Source organism: Thermobia domestica, chromosome 6 (genome assembly GCF_964235325.1).
Source record: "Thermobia domestica chromosome 6, izTheDome1.hap1.1, whole genome shotgun sequence".
Classification (NCBI taxonomy): Eukaryota; Metazoa; Arthropoda; class Insecta; order Zygentoma; family Lepismatidae; genus Thermobia; species Thermobia domestica.
Genome location: NC_137459.1, coordinates 300,319,869 through 300,341,862, shown reverse-complemented (window position 1 = coordinate 300,341,862; position 21,994 = coordinate 300,319,869). Strand labels below are relative to the sequence as shown.

Genomic DNA, 21,994 nt, shown 5'->3' with positions numbered 1-21,994 from the left:
ATCCAAAGAGTAACTTGATGCGGAGTGACTTGTCACAGTAGTTGTTCATTGTTATGAGTATATTTATGGCTTTTTGGTCAGACCAAGCTCGGAATAAATGTAAGAAACGAAGTCAAAATTAACGTTCAATGAATTAGTAATTTATTTTCATGATTTGTAATAGAGAGGTCAATTAGTATATTAGTAGATAGCTTTTTTTCTGGAACAAACCAAAATTACTCCAACTTTTCAATGTGTGTCATTTTCCACAAAAATTTCTTGACATCTTTTGAGACTACATATGCAGTTAATGTGTTTTGTATTCTTCCGCTCAATCTTATGTATCGACGTCGTCTATGTTTCCTTGTAATGTTTAAAATTCTTCTTTCATATAGGTAGTCTTACACAGTCCCACAGTTTAGATACTTCACCAAATAGTATGCATTAGGAGTTACGTACCTACTAACGATTTGAGTCTATGGTTCCACCCTTCTACAGCATTATTAGTTCTGTGCTGTTAATTCGAGCAGTTCCATATGGAGATGTCAATACCAGGATTGTCTAACCACTATTCTACAAAATAATTTAAAACCTCTCAGGTCTTTCGTGATGTGGTGCACCTTCCGTACTGGGAAGCCATCCAACATCAACATCGCCTACAGGGAGAAATGCTAAAGCAGAACACATTATGAGGATAACCTCAGCTCTGGAACTGATTTATAGTCATTTGTGAGTCCTGGTTCCTGAACCGTCCTCCAGAAGCACTGATTAAAATGGAATTGCACCCAATAATGCGCGTTTCCGGGAATAGCGTTCTTAAGATGCTATTCCAGCTTGCTCGAAATCCCATTTGATTAATTTCGGATTCCAATCATTAATATTAGCCTTCACCAAACTGAAAAATCTCTGCTATTTGTTACTATCTCTTGCTGGTAAGAGAAAGAAGATGAAAAGGGCAATGTTTGTTTCCTCCAAGTTACTTCCGATGTCTACGTGTATTGTATATAATTGGGCAAACTGCCAACTACAACACTTTCTGTCCATGAAAAACGTAGTGTGCTCCGTTCCATACTGTCTTCCTTTTGCAGTGCAAAATGTTAACCTTCTTCCTCCTTCTGTGGTGTCATCTGTAAGCAGAAAATTTGTCTTGTCATTTATCTTCAGAATGTACACTCATGTCCAAAATTTTTGTCGCATGTCTATAAATATGTTGTTGTAGAAATGTAATTTGATAACGAATTCGCCCGGTATTTCTTGCAATGTTAATTAGTGTATAATCGGCAAAGACATGTATATGAAAAATTTTATGTCAAAAGAGCAGTAAATAAGAACAATAAAACGAAAATAAAACTTTCTCGTCCATTTAGCGACATTTTGTTTTACTCATTCTAATTTTCTGATTTATAATTCGTTTCCTATGAAATTTACCACAAATATACATTTCCCGATTATACACATAGTATCAGTATTAAAAGTACCCTGCAAAACCATTATCAAATTATATTCTTACAAGAAGACAGTTATAGATATGCGACAATCATTTTCGACATGAGTGTAAATACATTCCACAGTGTGTACCGCAAATGTCCCACTGTCTAAGGAAAAGTTTTGAACAGTGCCGCAAATGTACCAGAAAAACTGCTTTTCTCATTGTACCACAAAAGTTCTGTACCGCAAATATCCTGATACCCATTTGCAACACTGCATGACAAGTGTGGTATGTTTTTGTTTTACACGTGAATTTGAAATGTGTAATAACCCGACGTAGTGCTATTTGAAAAACCGCAACTTTATATTCTGTTGACATTGTTAATCTTATGGTGTCACAGAGTATGCCAAAAATGTCTCCCTGCAGGTATTTGGACGGTGTCAAATTTCAGCGTTTATTGTTCATTAGTTTAATAATTACAAGCAAGTATCAAGATAAATTGTTCACCTTGTGTATGTTTTGTTTATGAAACACGTTTACCATAAAATCAATAATTTACTGTAAAGAACATGTTCTTTTTACCAGCCATCAAATTATAGGGTATTACCAAAATCATAGTATGCTTCAGGTCTCAGGGAAGCATTTTTGCATTATTACTCAAATAAATCTAAATCAAGTCACACATGTTCTCATTGTATATATTACAGTCCTGTGTTTCTATTCCTCACTGAGAAAAATATTTGACTTGGATATGACGTAATCAAACCTTCCTCGTTATTTAATAGCTGTGTTTTTATGCGTCTCTTCTTCATACAGAAGTGATTCTTTCCTGTCCATGTCGGCATTCTTTTTTTTCTTTTTCTGACCAAAAGTAAGAACAAACAACACTCGTGATACACTCAATACAGTCATGGAGTACTGACATTTGTGTCTCAGTCATTCATGGAATTCCATTCAAGGGTCCCGACAAGAAATTTTATCTTTGAAGAGTCTAGCATGGTAACTAATTTTATGGAGGTCTAACTCCACTGTTGCCACGAGACGAGAAATTTATCGTCTCGCCTTGTCGCGAAAATGAAACGAAAATCAAGGCAAGAAGTACATTTCTAAATTCGAGATACGACAAGAACCTTCACGACACTCGTCAGCAGCACTAGTTTTACCCAAGTATAAGATCTCAAATATTGGTTTAGTGTTACATGATTTGTGGTATAAAAACTATAAATTGATAAAGTGTTTGTACGAAAACAACAAAGGGCATTTATCAAAGTTCAAAGATAAGCAAGCCATTACACAATAAACTGCAATAATAAACACAGTATGGCTTAAATGTTCTTATTTCACACCCTTCGTGGTTCTTTCGTGATGCAGAAGGATTTTGATAACCTCGACAAGTAGATGAAATTAAGAAAAAAAAGTCAGAGCATGAAGTTTGTATATCAATTTACAAAATTAGACGAGAAAATTTCAAAAGGTGAAGAGAAAAGCTTTTTCGAGAACCGAGACGAGACGAGATTTTTATAAAATTTACGAGACAAGAAGACAAAACCTTATTTCTGGTCTCATCTCGTCTCGTTGGCAACACTATATATCCCTAAGTGTCTACCTCACCTCTTACGCACAAATATTCTACAACTTGAATGTACATGAACAATTTGGCGTATAATGATTTCATAAACCATCCTTCATTCTTTTAATTAATCACTTTTACAAGCTCTAAGTCTACAAGTTATACGAGGGAGATTCAATAATTATTGTCCCCGGTATATTTAAAGTACTTGATCTGGGATGGCTGATGGGGGATATTGTAACCTAATGTCTTAGATGCCTATATGCTAAATTTCAGAACAATAACTACTATATTAATATTCTTTTTTGTCGTTTCAGTTGTGAGAGGTGGCACCTAGCTTGAAAAATGGAGAAAACCGAACAACGAGCTGTCAAGTACCTCCAGAAAAAGCTGTTAAGCCCAAAGGAGATTCATTCAGTGTGTTGGGTGATAGGGCTCCTTTCTACCAGGTGGTAAAGAACTGGTGCCGCAACTTCCGTTGCAGCAGGGAAAGCTGTCAACAGGCCCCTGGTGCTGGTCCTCCAATAACAGCATGCACCCCAGAAAACATTGATGCTTTGCATGATACGATTATAGCAGACAGACGAATCACGGTGCAGACATCATGCACATCTCTGTAGGCTCAGTGGAAACTATTGTGCATGAACAGTTGGGATTCAGAAAGGTGTCATCGCGATGGGTACCCAAAATGTTATCTCGTGAAAATCAGAAAGGCAGAGTTCGATGTTCCAGGTCTGGTTTGGAGGTTATGGGGGCAGACCTGAAACAGTTCTGTGATAGATTTGTGACAGTGGATGAGACGTGGCTTTACCACTATGATCCCGAGTCCAAACGACAGAGCATGGAGTGGCGGTACAGCAGTTCGCCTCCCCCACGCAAGTTCAAGGTGCAAGCATCAGCACGCAAAGTTACGGCCGCAATATTTTGGGATACGAAGGGTGTGCTCCTTATTGACTACCTGGAGGTTGGACACACTATCACAGGGGCCTATTATGCAGCCCTAATCCCTAAGTTACGCGAAGCAATCAAGGAAAAACGGCGCTGGATGTTGCAGCGAACAGTGCTGTTCTACCAAGATAATGTTCCGGCCCACAAAAGCTATCTTACTGGTGCCGCAATCCATGCTGCTGTTTTTGATGTGTTGCAACATCCTCCCTACTCGCCCGACCTCACCCCTACTGACTTTCATTTGTTCCCAAAGTTGAAGGAGCACCTCAAGGGGAAGAAGTTTCACTCAAATGCAGATGTTATTGGAGCTGTGGAGGAATGGCTCACGGCTCAGTCAGAGACTTTCTTCGAAGCTGGCATAGTGGCTTTACAGCATAAGTGGAAGAAGTGCATTACTATGAAAGGAGACTTTTTGGAAAAATAATACTGCTTAAAGGTCAGGGACAATAATTATTGAACCACCCTCGTATAACTATTAATTATGAGCTAGCTATATGCTATTTGATGAGGAATAATATTACATTGTTTATTACTGACTTTGCATGAAGCCGCGTGAGTTTCGATTACAGGACAATTGCTATAGATATGCCTAATTACAACATTATGTTTCAGGCCGTTTTATTGGGCTTCCAAACTATGCTATGAATAAGTGTCGGATGTTTTATAGAACTGCTTTGTCCGTCGGCTTCTCTGTCTGTTGACAGGTATCAGAGCGAAAACGCTAAAATAAGTTGTGATTCGTTTTTCTTTCAATCGATTCAGCGTCTCAAGGAGAGGTTTCATCTCCACTGTTTACTCTCTACTCAAACAGAAAGTTATTCAAATTAGTCATTGTTGGTCACAACGTTTATCGCCATAGAACAAAAACAGTAACAGATAGCGAAAAGCGTTTTTTTTTTTTTTTTTTTTTTTTTTTTTGCAAATGTTACAGCGTCTCAAGGCAACATACCATCAGTATCCCGACCACTCTACCAAAACTAGAAGCTTTCAAATGTAATACAGGGTGGCCCAAAAGTAGGTATACAGTCCTACAAAGTATGACATTTTAGTTTATTAAGAATTAGTTTATTTGCTTCTGTTTGTTCCATGCTTAAGGTATGGGTGAAAAGAGACTAAAAACAAATAATAAGGAAAGTGTAAGTCATTGTTTGAATGGATAACAATAAGTAAATTATATAAAATGCTATGCGTCTGTTAGTACAGGACTGTATACAAACTTTTGGGCCACCCTGTATTACTTCGTTTCAATACTGATTTCCACAGAGCAAAAACAGTAAAAGATATCGAGAAGTGGTTTTCTGCACTCGATTCATTGTCCCAATAATAGGTCCCATCTTCTTCATTAACCCTCTATTCAAAGCGAAAGTGGTTCAAATTAGCCATTTCCGGTTTCACCACTTATCGCTATAGAACAAAAACGGTAATATATGTATATAGCGACAAGCGGTGTTCTGCAATCGATTCAGGGTGTCAAGCGAACATTACATCATAACCTGCAACATTCTACCAAAGTCGGAAATTGTTAAAATTTACTACTACAACTAATTTCAAGATCTGAGTGGCTTCACTTGGGTGCAGTTGAAATAACCATTGCCTTGGGAAATCGTTGAAGCAAACATTAGCCTTTTTAGATCGAAGTTCCAAGACCTGGAAATCAATGACACCTAACTGTTTGCTGAAATTAAAAAAAAAAAAAAAAATACTTGAGTAGATTTCCATCACCTGGCAAAGTTTCAGATTGGATATTCAAGAAAGTAAAGGTTGGCATCCGATAGGTGGGAGTGATTTCCACTTTCAAACGAACTTATTTCCATATACTAAAACACAAAATGTTGTTAAATTAATTCTTGTCTCCCAGGGATAATGCCTCTACTCAAAGGATCTTATAACCCACGAACACTATATGGACAAACGAAGAAATACAACTTAGCATTCAAACATTGAAAGCAATGCTTATTGTGAAATGTGAAAAACTTTACGATACCCTTATTCAGTGCCTAGATCTACTGAAAACAAACATTTGTTTCAGAAATATTCGTTTTCAATTGTGGTTCCAAAGCATCCAGCTCTATGCTCTATGCAGCTCTATGATCTGCTACACAATAGTTGTAAAAACTAAATTCAATAGAGAATATAGAGATCTAGAAAGGGTGTTAAAGATATTTTAATATCAAAATCTATTGCTAACCATACTCAATTATTTTTAAATAATAAATAAAATTATTTTTACGCAATACGCATACGCAATAAAATTATTTTTAAATAATAAATTTTCCAAAAGTGATGTTTCAAGCACACTTCATGTGCTAACTTTAGACTATTTTCTTCAAGCCTGTGTATTGGTTGTTGTTTAAATCAATAATTGTATTGAAGAAAAACAATATTTGAGACATTCAGAGTACAATGGATCCAAGTCCATTTTCAATAATGTTCCGTTTTGCTCAGCAAATGAATGCTATTTCAAAACGTAATATCTTCGCAGTCAAGAGTACGAAATAAATGAAATTAAAACCACGTGAAAGGGCGTGGGCTAGTTTCATATGAAAGCCGTTAGGTGGGGGCGTCATTGGGGGCAAGAGGGCAGCCGCGCCCACCGCCACTCTGAATTTCAGGTTTTGGGGGCAGTAAGGCAGATTTAGAAACTTTTTGATAAGCAAAGTCCAACAGAACTAGTTTGAAGCCCTTACACTGAATAAATACGGAGGAAATATAGCTGGTCAAAGCTGGAAATTGCTTAGGCATAATTTTCGGAATTTTAAGCAGGCCCGAAACTCGAAAGTAGAGCTACCTTTGGAATCCTTGGGTCAAAAAGAGAAAAAATACAAAAGAGCAATATAAGCCTATAGATCCTTGCGGCCAATGGAAATGGATGTTAACTGATCAAACTCCGTATTTATTCGGTGTAAGGACTTCATTTTTTTTTTTTTTTTTTGGACTTTGCTCAGCAAAAGGTTTCTGCATTACTGTCCCAAAATTTGAAATTCAGGGTAGGCGGTGGGAAGGCGGATGGCCTCTAAACGGACCTCTCTAGCGATAATCATATAAAACTCCAGATTGCACCTTGTCACTAGTTTTCTGTATTTCTTTTCAGATTCGTGGTTGCGAATATATGACGTTTTCCATCGGTGAATTCTTTTTGACACACCCTGCATTTATTTACTGTAATTATGCATAATCGACTATGTCATTTGGAGCTTGACTTGTTAATCTTTCTCACGTTGCAGCGTACACAATATCTTAAATTTATGAGCAGGGAGGGAGAAATTAGCCCACCTGTTCCCGCGTTCTAGAAACGCCCCTGTCTAGCGGTTGTCTTGTCCTATGAAACTCAAGCCCAAACTACACCTTTTCACGTGGTTTTTGGTTCATTTATTTCGGACTCTTCGCTACGAAGATACTACGTTTGCTGAGCAAAAATAAACCTTTTTGAAAATGGACTTGGATCCTTGTGCTCTGAACGACCCGTACCTAAAAAAAAAAAAAATTAAAAAAAAAAAACATAAGTTGGAGCCAAACTTATCCTGCAACCCAAGTTTGTTCGAAACGTATAAAGTTAGTTTCTTCGGTTTATTTGAAATGATGTCCTTTTTTCTTCCCGTAAAACTCATGTTACACGGTTCCAAGTTGTACGGATACTGAGAACCAACATGTACTGTATGTACATGCCTGCGATATTTTAATTTCAGAACCACAATTTAGTAAAGAACCATTTGTTTTCTGAATACAACACAAAAATTTGTTTCAATGATTTTTTTTAATTTATTGTTTAAAATCATTTCTACAAGTAGTCCAACCTTCGACTACAACACTTTCTTGCAAGTTAACTGATAAGCATTTAAGCAATACAATAGACGATAAAGAAAAACAAGTGAAAAGAAACGAAATAAATTGTGCATCACCACATGGACCTGCTGTAGCCACGAGAAATCAAAACATTCACACGGGAGGAGGGTTGTCACAGCCCTAGCTCTGGAATGGGCTGAAAAATAGTACCAACTTAAAACAAAAAGGGCTGAATTCATTGTTTTATCACAGTGTAATACATGGCTCTATAACACGAAACTAAAAGAAGTAAAGTTCTAGAATACTCCACCTCCTTTATCCAAGAGTCCAAATCAAGAAATTGCTCTTTTTAAAAACTTCCAAATAGGAATATCCCGAACAATTGGTGAAGTAGATGAAACTTTTCTCGCACGTAGGAAGTATAACACAGGTATGGTTGCCAGATTTTGTAAACAGAAAATCGGGACACTAATCTCATACTATACATAAGGGCAGAGTTTCTACTAATTTGGTCAGAATAAGTTCATAACTTGCTTTTTTTCAGGTTATTATTCAAATTTTTCCAGTTCATTCTATACACAGTTAACACACATGAAACTCCACAAGCGATGTATAAAGACTGTGAAAAGGTGACATAAGAAGAGTTGCCTGGCATCCCTTATTTCGAATTCAGATTTGTTGTGAAAAACAGGTTTTAAATATTACGCCAATTACAACATACCCTTCCATTCATGATTGAACAGAGACATTTTTTCTTTGTTGCGTCATCACATTAGTTAGAAACGCTACCTAAAAGAAATACAAATTTAGCATTTAGCAAGAAACCAGTTGAGAATATTCCAAGAGCATTGCCAGAACGAACTTAAAAGAATTCAGTTTTCTTGTTAACTTCTACAGGTTTTATACCATGTTCTATGTACTTCATTATTATACTCATCAAACAATTCTTATATCTGTCTATTTGTAATTTCCTTGAATACTAAAATTGTTTTACGTTTTTCTTTTTTTAAAGAGTTCTGTCAAAACGTTCTACGATATGTTGTTTTTCGAAGACACATGCTCAAAATTGAAAAAAAATGCAAAATATTATTTCCCTATGACTTACGGTTCCCGAGATATGGCTCCTTAAAATCACCCGAAATCCGAACATTTTTCACCAATATTTGGGGTAGGGTGGCCAGTTGGCCATAGGCTACTGGTTACTATTTGCAGGCACGCACTGGCCCAGGTGGCTAAGCGGCGATCGCCGCCCAGATAATTGCCAAATCAAAAGGGTGCCAAATGAAAATTTTAATAAAGAGAGAAGGCCAGGAAGAAGAGAAAAATTTGAGGAAAACGTGTGCGACAACTAATATTCTTGTGAACAGTCACTGTGACAATTTGCATACGTCAAGCTCTTTTGAGAATTTCATTAAAATTTTGTTGCGATTCACGTCCCCTATAAAGTTAGAATGGGCCATGCTTCACAGTCATGTTGGTGCAAGCAAAAACAATAGCAAAATCCACACGCTTCCTATCGTGGAATATAAAAGGGAGCCGAAAGTATAGTTGCCTAACCATGCAATTGAGGAGCGTTTTTTCAAAACTCGATAGTGCACAAACATTTTTTTTTTTTTACAACAATTGCATTTTTGTTATTATTGTACATAACCTCTATCGAGTTCTGACAAAACGTTCAAGATTTTGTATTCTATGCACATGGCACATTTCGATATCTGTCAATTCTGATTTCGTAGCTCGATTGAGAGCACAAGAAACATACCAGAAAAAAAGGGTACCTCCATTTCTTAAAATTTTCTCTATCGAGTTTTAAAACAACGGTCCTCAATTCTAGAAAGTTTAGTTTCTTGGCCTAGAAAAAATAATAATTTGAAACCCAACAGAGAGAGATCTGAGATAACTTTCATGATTTATATCACGGGGTCGCGATGACCCCTCTGTAACAAGATTCCTTGGTTTTAGCATTGTTGAGTCACTCAAGAGTGTTTGCTTTCATCTTTCAGTAGTTGCCACTTTTATCAGCCAAGAAGTCGAGCCGCGGTCAGTTATTCAAAGTCATACTGACAGGTAGTGTATGTCCTTATCGTGTATTTTTGAAAATTACAGTGGGAACGGAGGTTAATGCTATTGTAACGAGTGGATTATAAATTCGGATTTCTTGAATCTACAACATTGATGAGTGAAAAATTAGTAAATTCTTTGTAAGTAGGTGTTTCTTTTAAATAAAACTGTGGCTGCTGTTGAATCTGGCTTTACGGTTGTCGGTGTGTATTCATATACTACAATTGCTATTACGGTACGAATTGATATACACACAAATTTGGGATAAAATTACGCAAATCGAAATGAAAATTCATTATATCAGTTTCTGGTAGCAATATTAAGATTTAGTATTGATAATTTCTTTCCTGATCTTTTATCACGTAGCAACATAGTAGATAATTCCATTACGACCATTCTGTAGGCCTATATGTGCACTCGATTTGCATAAATCTACCTAATCTGGGTACTTGTTATAGTTCATGGAACACAAGTGTTTAGTAATATTCATGTTCTCAGGAGAAGATTTCGTCGTGCTTGTTCCGAAGAGTATATCCTTCCGAAAAATATTTCGGGCTAGCTGCAAGGGGCGCTCTTTTGTAGCTTATCGTATCCCTTGTTCACGAATACTGAAACCGCCAGGTTGACTTTAAATTAATTTGTTCGTAGTTCTTTATAAACAAATTGCAAATCTCAGTCATCCCAAGGCGAGACGCGAAATAAAATATGCTGATTACTGTCTTTGTTCTCATAAACATTGTTACATAACATATACCCTAATTTTATATTATGATCTTTATGGTATAATGTACGATGTACCTAAAAAGAGATGTATGCTTTATTTAAGATAATGGTGTGCTTTCATTGTGGGGAAAACACCAGGCAATTGGAGTAGTTGCGGTTAGGGCGGATTGAGAATTCAGGGCCAAAAGAATATGTCAGCCGTCGGGGCCAACTAGTTGCCAGTCCGGCAATGACTATTTGGTACCAAAATGTTCACCATTTTCTTAGGTATTTGTCAACACCCATACCATCTCTCTATGACTTACGTTTTCCAAGATACGACTTCTTAAATCTCCCGAAATCTGAAATTTTTTGGCCAATATCCCGGGAACGGTAAGTCAAAGAGAGATGATACTGGCATTGATCAATACCTAAGAGGATGGCGGACATTTTCTTACCAAATAGTAACCAAAGACCACTTTTCTGCTGAAAGTGATATTAAAAGTATTGCTACAACACATGCCCCCTCTTGAATATTTTTATTTTTCCCCTTTTGGAAACTAAACAAACCATAGTAAGAAAGAATTGATGTGGCTTCCGAACTCCTTCTTGCTTGTTTAATAAAATTAATTGGTTACACAAATCTTCCAAAAACCTTCAATTTTTAGGTGAGACATACTAGTTCTTGCAGGCTGATTTTTCTTTCAATCTGACGAACGAAAACCGGAACAAACAGGCGTCCCAAAAGCATGTTTCGGGACAGTTAGTTATTTAATTGAAAACCGGGACTGTCCCGGAAAAACCGGGACTTCTGGCAACCCTAAACAGAAGCCGCAAATTAAAAGGGAAAACAGTTATTATCTTCGGTATGTATTGTAAGGAAATCAAACGCGCCTTTGTTTCGAAGTGATCAATAGAGCAAAACAATATTATGGCCATATATGAGAAAAATATATAAAACGAGGAACAAATCAATCAATCATGAGATGTAGGAAAAGTCTTACTGACACTTTTGAAAATGTGACAAGTATCTGTTAAATGGCACTGAATTGGATAGAATTTTACCAACTTTTTCACAAAAGGAGCTGAAAATGCCAGCGTAGTACCAACAGGCCAATGAATGACAAAAAGGACTGAATTTGGTAATTATACCAAGTGTGGCAACACTGTACGGGAAGAAAATAGCATTCTGAACGGGATCACTTTTTGGTAATTCACTTTCTCTGGCAGATTTTTTTACAAAAAAATAAATAAAATAAAAATAAATATATGTTTAAAACAAACCTTAAAAAAGACACGTGTTTAAAACAAAATGATTAAAACGCATATAAAATTTGTTTTAAACAAGACCAATTGTTTAAAACAAGTTTTAATCATTTGTTTAAAACATTTTGTTTTAAACAAAACAATCCTGCTTGAAAGGCTCGTGAGATACCTTGTTTCTGCCTGAAATTTTGATCCTTACATAAGATATGACCTTGAAACAAAAGGACATAATACGAACTTAGATCGAGGTGTATACTATGTTACAAATTCGTTTTAAACTGTTCGACCGTTGTTGCGTGATGCGGTCACAAATACAGAACCTACCTCGATATAAATTTTATTATGTCATTTTGCTTCAAGGGCGCATTCTACGCGGAGTAGGGGGATCAAAATTTCTGCCAAAAATAATACCAAACTATGCGCCCTTAAGAAAAGATTTTTTTTAAATGCTGGAATGTGTTCACTTATTTTTAATGAAGGGTTTAATCCCGAGTTTAATCTTTCTAAATTGATGGGCTAATGAGATAGTAATTTTTTTATATATAAATTATGACTCCATATTAGGATACATATTTTAATCAAGGATACATATTTTAAGGATACATATTTTAATCAAAGTAGCATTATAGAAATTTCACAATAGGAGTACTAGATCACGAGATAATTTCTTGCTCTTTATACCTAGTCATAATTCGAGTTCATAACCCAAATCCTTCACAATAGGTACTCAATTAATACATAATGTTTCAAAAGTTGCCAATTAAAAAAAAAATCTGTAAATTCCCTTCTCTTAAGCAAGGACAAAGATATTAGTGGCCCAAGAGGCATATTCATCTTACCAAATTATTGATTACCGATGAATGGGCACACAGCATTGATCAAATATAACATTCTAGCTTATAGGTTTACTTGCTTCGGTTGAGCTTAAGATACAAGTAAAAAGACATTAAGAACAAATAGCAAAGAGACTAAGTCTACCTTATGGATAAAAATAAGGAACGATATAAAAAGCAATGAGTTGATCAGTACGGACCTGTATACCTACTTTTGGGCCACTCTTTATATATTATGGTAATGCTATATGCAATATTTAATTCATGTTCCTCTATCTTATTTTTATTGTGAATTATATTTTCCTACAAAGATGTCTCTTTTGTTTTTTTATATTATTCCATTTGTGTATTAATGTTTTAGAAAACAATGTTTGCACCTGGTTAAGTGCTCGTAGAAGGCTACAGAGAATTAACTTCGCCAAGTAAAAGAATTCAAAAATAAATAAAAAAACAGTTCGAGACAGTTGGTAACTATATCTAAAAATTCATTTCGATCGATTCAGCCCTGTTTTCCATAATTATATCACAAACAAAATCACCTTCATTCTTATATTTTTAGATGGGTTTAAAACGGGAAATTTTTTGACATTCTCAACTTTTCTAGTGCATTTTGTTTTTCATTCTTTCATTCTCTCTTTTACACATACAAAAGAAAAAGAAAAGAATAGAAAATAGTGTTCAATCTCAAGAGTAACGGACTAACACAAAATCAGTGTTTTTTAAAATAGTACCTTACGTAAAATCAAAAAAAAAAAAGAAAAAGAAAGAAAGAAAGAAAGAAAGAAAGAAAGAAAGAAAGAAAGAAAGAAAGAAAGAAAGAAAAGCAAAAGAGACATTGCATTAAATCATAATGTCTTAATGCTATTGCTGTTGTTCGCTCTTCTCTCTAGACAAAGGGATTAAGCAATATTTCATTCTACTTTAGGACAGGAGCGTATGCAGAATTTCGTCAAGGGGGGATTCAGAATTCCAAGTTCATGTAGTTTCAGGATTTTTGTATGTATATATATATATATATATATATATATATATATATATATATATATATATATATATATATATATATATATTTGTCAAATGTTCATTTTTGTAGTATCTTGTTCAATGGAAAAATGAAATGAAATCTCTGAGTTTTACGTCCCACGGTTATGCCGGTTAGGCTAAAGGAGACGGTGATGATGAGTAATGAATGAAATGGATGAATGAAGAAGTGGGAGGAAACGGGAGAACCCCGAGAAAACCCACGCACACGGTGTTTGTCCACCACAAAGTTCACTTGGCGGGAGCTGGGATCTTGTTCAATGGATGAGTTAAAACCAGGAACCTACCTTACGTACGGACTGAGATGTTATGAATAATTATTAACTGTGTATTTATTTATTGATTTATTTATTTATGAGTTGGATAAAAAGTAATGGCAACATTGTTATAATTCGTACCTGGCTTTATGCACAGAAGAACACCTCTTACATTCCTCCAGCATAATCACCTCCCATCTTTATCACCTTCCTTATATGTGTGGAAGGTGTTGTACACCGTTAGTGCGTCAATCTTTGTCGATATCTCGCAGGAAGCGCCATATGGTACGGACGATGGTTTCTCTTGTGTTGTAGTGCTTCCCCCGAAGTGCTTCTTTCATTTAGAAGAAAAGGTCATAATCCTGCGGACTCACATAAGGTGATTAGGGTGGATGTTATAGTAAATCCCACTGCCCCCGATGCAAAAACTCCATCATGGTGTTAGCCGTATGACACCGTGCATTCTCATGAAGGTTGATGAGAGTGCATGTCCGAACGTATAGTCGCTTTCTCCAGAGTGCAGTACAAAGGTGTTGTCGAGAAAAGATACAACAATAGGTTGCAACCCATGACCCATTTGCTCTTGATGTAAGGCATGGTGCAGGATGATCCTATGGATATCGTAACCCATAATGAATATCGCTTTCAAACCAACACTGTGTGCAGGACACATTCTTCGGACGAAGGGCACCAGAACGTTTCCTTTTATTGGATTGGCATTCCACTGTGGTTCAAACGACCGAATCCAGGTTTCGTACGTAGTGACAATCCATCCAAGAAAATCTTCACCCTTCCTCTAGCTGTTATTCAGCAATTAATGTGCAAATACATAGCAACGCCATTGTTGCACCTCGGTAATTTCGTGCGATATTCAATGCACTGCAATTCTCGGAAACCCAAGACTGTCGTTCGGTATGGTAACACTGTTTTATGGCACACGCCTACTTCCGCGGCTAACTCACGTGCAGCACATCTGCGAATCGCATGCAGCAGGAAGGTAAGAAGATCAATCTGTTGTTTTCCATTGGGGATCGTCTCGAATGGGAGCGATATTGAGAGGCATTTCTGGCTTCAGAAAGCACTTTCACCCATCACGCCATTGTACGATACGGCAACGCTCTATCACCCATGCCTCACGGTCTCCAAAAGCATTGTTGTACACTGCATCCACATGTCACTTCAATCTTGATCCATACCGATGTTCGTCTTTCCGAAATATAATGCTATAACGCCTCCACTTGCCTCCTCTAATTTACGTCACTGCTGCTTTTGAATAAATAACGCACAGTCCTTGCTACTAACCACACTTCCTCGTCTCACATTCCCTTATCAGCTACGGAACTTTTCTAGTGCTAAGACACATCCTCTAAAGTAAGAGCAATGTTCTACTACTTTTAATTCAACCTATGTATAATATTTATGTGAAGTAGAATATAGATCAATATTTCTGTAACTCAATATTCTTCAATTAAATAACAGGAAGACAAATTAAATTGCACTATCTATAATTTTAGCCGTGAGTAAAATATACCCAACCTTCAATCTTCTCTATAATTTATTCACTCACCCACTTTCTAAAACCTGAGAAACTGAAATAAGAAAAAGAAAGAGTCCGTGAATTTTCATCAAACTACAGTGTGGCAATCATACTAGTAATATCTTCTTTCAGGTATTCCATTTTGGTCTAGTAAGCGTCGACGAAATGAATTAGAATCAATTCGATTGCAATGTAATCCATGGTTAGTGTAACAGTGTGCTTAGTATCCTTAATCGAATTTCCTAAATGTAAGCTTCACTGTTGCCTAAATTCAAATTTTGCTCGAGCATTTACTGAAAAAAAACTGACAATTTTTAAAAACACTGTTGAGTGTTGTCACAGTAAATATATGTATATACTAAAATTTCACTTACCATAATTTGGTCAATTCATACATACTAGTAACACTTCTAACACAAACACTATTTCAATCAACATACATCCACGAAACACACTACATCTGATGAGTCAGGCATGATATAGTAACAAGGTTATTTGGAAGGTCTTCATGAACTTTTGTTGACATCTGCAAGACAATCGGTCAAGGTTATCTAAAATCAGCAAAATAAACAGTATGACTCGTGTTTAGTACGTTGACAGCATTTCTTCTTCTTCTTCTTCTCTTTCTCTCTCTAAATTTTATTCATTCAGAAGAAAAGAAGAGAAATATTCTTTTCCATTCGCTAAAGTGAATACTACACTGGTGTGCAAAGCTTTAGGACGAAAGTAAGTATTGCATGTTGTACCACTTCCAAGTGACATAGTGTGATTAAACTTGAGCCATACCTAGAAAGTAGTGCTTCAGTATGATACAGGAAACAACAGGAAGTAACAGGGGATTAGAAGAAGAAAAAGGCACTTCTATACAGAGGCAATAACTTATACTGAAAGTACTGTAACTTTTGATGCTCCCTAATATTATAGGAGTGGAATGATCCTTAATAGGGTATGTGACCACCACGGACAGTGATGTATGGTCTACAATGTGCTCCCATACTGCTCACAAAGTTGGTAATGAATAGTTGTAGTATGCAGTTCCATTACACCACGAACGATATTGACAAATGCTAGATGGTTCTTAGTGAATATGGACATGCTATAAGACGTCTCCCCATAGCATCCCAAACGTGCTCGATGAGATTCAAGTCGAAGGAACAGGTAGGCCAGTCAATTTGCCAAACATTCTCTCGTGCTAAGAATTCAACCACCTGTATTGTTCGACGCGGTCACGCATTATCATCCAGAAATAAGAGAATAGACTGCATCTCTGAGGGGCTGGGAAGGAGTACAGTGTCACAGTAACGTTGACTGGTAACAGTACTACGTTCATAAATTAGGAGATCAGTATGCATATGCAACATTATGCCTCCCCACACAAGAACATCGGACCCACAAAATGATCATGTTCGACAATTTTCTTGCATTCATTAGGTGTTCCCAAGTCTCGCGAGGTAATGAATGTCCAGAATTACTACTCAAACTGAATCTGCTCTCATCGGAGAAGAAAACACAACCCTACTCCATCTTGATTTAGACCTGATGTTTTTGGCAGCACTGCAAATGTTGCCGCCGATGTGTGGTTGTCAACAGAAAACAACGTAATGGCACTAGGGCAATGAGATTACCCTCGTACTGTCGTTGTGCCAATGTGAAATGTGAAATTGGGTGACTTGTAGTCCTCTTTTGCAATTGCACCTGCTGTTTAACGTTGGTCCTTTCTTGCCTGTCACAATTTAGCGGTTATCTCTGCTGTAGAAGATCGTGTTCAATCCCCACCTCTTCTTCACACAGTATTGCCTGTGGTTCGCGATTCTCCTCATGCACGTAATTAATGTTGTGGAAAGTACTAAACTCCTGGGCCGCAATCATCACACTTCATCCTCCTCCCAGCCTCCGGGAGATTCTTCCCTGTGTGAAAAGTCATCAAGATATTATCTGCAGGCCATTTTGTTGTGAGTAAAACCACCAGAATGCACCTTAACTGCTCTCTGACTGACATACATTCTGTCGTCCCTTTCATTCGACTACTTCATGTTGGGAAAGCAAACCCATTCAGTAAGCTGACGTGTTACTGCTTGTGCACGTGTGGGAGACCCATGGCAACATGCTACCGGGCTTTCAATTATTTCCATCCACTATACAATATTTTATGGTACTGTATCTATATCGTCCTTAACTTTTGCACACCGTTGTATATGAATAAGTAGTTGTCGCACATTTTTTTCTTCCGTTTTCTATAATCATAGTGAAATGAAGTAATACGTATTCGTAGAACGGATGAACTTGAGAATTTTTTTTCCTTTTCTTTCTTTTGAATGATTGATTTCAAAATGCACTCAAAGAAACTAAAAACATTGGTGGGAAAGTGTCGGGTATTCTTGAAGTCACGATATGTCTCAGAGAAATATTTTGGCATTATTGATTAAACTGTTTGGAACAAGTCACACGATTCTATCTGTCCTGTTTTTCTTTCTTCCTTATTGGGAAAATATTTCTATCAAATTAAAGATTACACAAACAAATCTTCCTATTATTTTAATATAGGAAACTATAGCTTTCCACGTTTGTGTATCTTCACCTCATCTCGTACAAATGGATCATTCTCTGACTATGTTGGCATTCTCTCCTTCTCAGACAATAAGAACGTAGGGCACTTGTAATGCGTTCATACTCACTGCAAAGTCATGGACTATTGTCATTTTCAAATTTCATAAGTCTCGTGGCAGCCTATTTCCATCTTACCAGAGTTCAGCCTAGTAACTATTAGTTTATTGTTCTGTTCCTAAGTCTATCGTACAACTCACTCAAAAATTTATTACAAATTGAGAGTACATTAATAAGACTTTTATAATAAGGTTCATAGATCTGACTTAATTCATTTAATGAATAACTCTTACTATGCCAAATTAGCATAAGTCTCTATCACACATCCGTTTAGACAGCCTTCCCCAACTATTCCGAATTTAACCAAAATAGCCTCAAACGTTCGTGCATCGTTTGTACTCATAGCAATTTTAAAGTATTCAAAAGCTAATTTGGGAAGGGGTATCTCAACGGCAACCCCTACCCCTGCCGATTGGCGCTAAAACGGTCTCAATCTTTAATACATTTGTGCACACAAAATATTTGTTTGTACACAAGGGGGAGAGTGAGAATTGGCATATCTATTTAGGCGCCAGCCCCACCAACGCCAATTGACGCCAAAATGGTTCAATCGTTAGTGTATTATTTGTGCATGTTTGTGTCCAAAGATTCTCGTTTGTATACGAAAAAGGAGTATGAGATTTTGGCGTATCTCTATTTGGGCACTAGCTTCCCCGAACCTATCGATTGGCGTCAAAATGATTTCGGTTAGATATTCGTCTCTTGGATCTATCCAAGACTGACTGGGACGATTGGAGCCAAACTGACAGTATCTACAGCTCCGAGCCCATGATTAAAAACCAAAGAAATAAACTTATCTATTTGCACATACAAAGGGGGACAGAGGGTGTACTCCATAAAATTCGTCATAATGAAACAAAACTTGCAGAATTTATTCCATTACCGTTCATCTCACTAGCGTTATTACTATTGTAAAACCCTCTAACCTTTGGTAGTTTTTCGATGTTGTGATGCTGTAACACTGCATAACAAGTGTGGTATTGTACGTTTTCTTTTCACATATAGATTTGAAATATATAATAACCTGACGTAATGCTATTTGGAAAGATAAATTTTATGTTTGATTGTCAATACTGTTAACTTTGTGGTGATTCAGAGTATGTCAGTGTTCTTTTGCCGATATTTGCATGGTACAAAATTTCAGGGTACTTTGTAAATTATTTTAAAAGTTGAAAGGTCGTATCAAGATAAATTGTCCACCCTATATACGGTAGTTTGAATTACACCTTAAATCGTAGGTTCATTTTTCATAAACCTCGGTGCTGAAAAGGGGACGCTAAACTTTAACAAACAGCATAGTATTTCAATCACAATACACTGTTCCTCGTGGGAAAGTCTTTTAGTTATAACCCATTTGGTTTAGTAAATAACTGACACAATTGCACTAAATACCAACATGACCTTTTCACGGATAGATAGTTTGTTATTAGGTTGTATGTGATCAGTATATCGACTTCCATAACCGTCACTTTTGCTATTTTGAGTTCACTATCTTTTCAAACGGCTAGATTGAAAGATCTTCCTCAGTCTGTCAACTTGTATCTCCAGAGTCAAACCTAAGACTAAATACACAAAGACAGTCGTGCTAAACAAAGAACCCTAGATAAATAGAGATAATTAAATAACTCTGTGGTTTAATATGTCTGAAAGTTGATCGTTGCAGAAACAAATGAACGCCATTGAATCGTCTCTTGTTTGAAACTAATCCAGTTGGGGTTATTACGCCCTACTCCCTGAAAGTTTTGCTTTATGTTATCTTCCCTTCTTATTCTAGGTCCACTCAGAGGTATCTTATACAAAGACTTTGCAACCAGAACTCTATAGCTACACCCCACACAAATTTCCCATACAAGCGACACGAATCTGCAACTTGGACATCTTCATCTAATAGCTCGTTTCATATACAATCACGTAGATAGTATTTTGGAGTTTTCGCGTTATGTTATCTCATACATCCATTAGTTTCTTCGTCATTTTTGGTTCTAAAATAGTTCATCAAGACTGTTTTTAACACAGTTAACTGTAAGGGAAAAGAAATACGATTTATTAATTTAACGTCTCATCATGTCCTAGGCTAAAGGATACGGATGATTAATGAAAGTGCAATACTGAATGACATGAAACAATTGATAGAACGAGAATGTGGGTGGTGTGAGAAAACCCACGAAGACGATGCCGTCTATCACAAACTCACATGCCTTGGGCCAATTCCCCCCTCCTTGGGAAATTTTTTGCCACTATATTAGCAGTGTTCCTTATGATTCTTAGAATCAAAAAATAGTTGTTGGTCAACTTATAAGTTTTGGGGCCCTTAACCCTTTAGCACCCACGTATATTTACAAACGTTGATGGGATCTCTTTAAATGGCAATAGATCAGACCGTTAGTGCAACATTGGAACAAGTTATACCTCTATCAATTTGTAACAGTGTACGCTTTCAGTTCACGTAATGAACAGTACATTTCAACCTACAAAGGAAAAATAATTGAGGGACATTTAAGATAATTTTAGTTTTAAAAAGTCCCTTCTCGAGGTTATTTTATTATTACGTGGCAACACTGCAAACTACGTGAATAATAAAACGTATTTAAATGTCATATTTTATGTTCAACTTACACTGAAAATATCGTCCTGTTCCATCAAACAGCAGAAGAGTAGAGTAAATATATATTTTATAGTTTTCACAGGGTTCATAATAACTGATTTTCATGGAAGTACGAATATTACTTTGTGTCAATGTTCCGTTTTATTTTTCTATCGAACACAACTGATACAAATTATTGTAGTTGATTTTCTCATTCGTTATGACAGATTCCCAGTACCGAGAAATCCCCCAGGAAGGTTTTATGGTTTGTTGGTCCATAGTATAATAGAAAATATTTCAAAGCAATAATTTTACTGTTGTGCGGTTACATTATGTTCTTTTGAAAATACTTGTTCCGGTGTTCTACAATCAAAATATTTTCCAAACATGTCTGCTGGTATGTGAAGTTATCAAAAAACTCTCAAAGTTATTGCATAGTGCATGTATTCTATGTATTCTTATGGCACATGCACACATCTAATCGCACTTAATATAGTGTGTAATGTAGTTTTTTTTTAATTGCCGTGATATTAAACAGTCTGTTATATTCTTTGTGTTCTTGCAAGTCTGTAAGTTGATAATAGAAGCACATTCTCCCCCTGAAATCCACGTGTTCTCTGTTGTTTTGAACAAGAATGGCAAACAAAAAGAAGCCAGTCAGACAGACGACAATTGCAACAACAGAAAAGGATTGCTGTTGTGAAATATCGAAAAATCAGTGTAACACACTACGCATAAAACGAAACTGACCTGAGGACGAGAAATTTCATTGGAAAATGTATTCCATAAAAACTTTCAGGTCAAAGAACTGCGGCAGGAGAGTGACGCTGCAAAACTGCACCACTTAACATCAATTTTCATCCAAATTCCTGCAGAATATGACACAAACAAACACGGTCTACCACTGGGATTACCAAAATTTTTACAAAATTACCACGATTGCTAAGTAAATCTGCTGAATCATGTGTGGCGGAAAGTTGTACACTCTTAGTGAATAATTCACCATATTTGGAATGTACTGCCGCACGACAATGTGGCACGCATCTTGTTTAACGAGGAGCAGTGTGCATTTTGCCAGAAATAGAGCTAAAATGGAGATCACGAAAAAAGTGAAAGGAAGTTTCATGGGAGATTCTAGTGACATGTGTCACTGGAATTGTTAAACGTGCCATTGAAGGAACAGCTACTGGAAAGGAAGATGAATCACTACTGTTAAAGATTCAAGAAGTGGTTCTCATAGCAGCCGAAATAAGGTACCACAACTTGTACCAGATCGTCGAGCTGAAATTGTTCACTGAAGAAACATACCTAAAGATAAATTTGTTGAAGGCGCACTCTGT

At 36.6% G+C, this 21,994-nt stretch overlaps 1 protein-coding gene across 2 annotated transcripts in view; it reads right to left on the bottom strand.

Moving 5' to 3' along the window:
* LOC145688532 (glycerophosphocholine cholinephosphodiesterase ENPP6-like) overlaps positions 1-21,994 on the bottom strand; it is a 262,722-nt gene that overhangs the window by 225,084 nt on the left and 15,644 nt on the right. The window contains exon 1 of one of the 2 annotated variants that reach the window (XM_081762906.1): positions 15,781-15,922. The exons of the other annotated variant lie outside the window; for it this stretch is intronic. The gene's annotated coding sequence lies outside the window, so the exon portion shown is untranslated. Of the gene's footprint in view, positions 1-15,780; positions 15,923-21,994 lie in introns of those variants that run through there. 2 annotated transcript variants of the gene reach the window in all.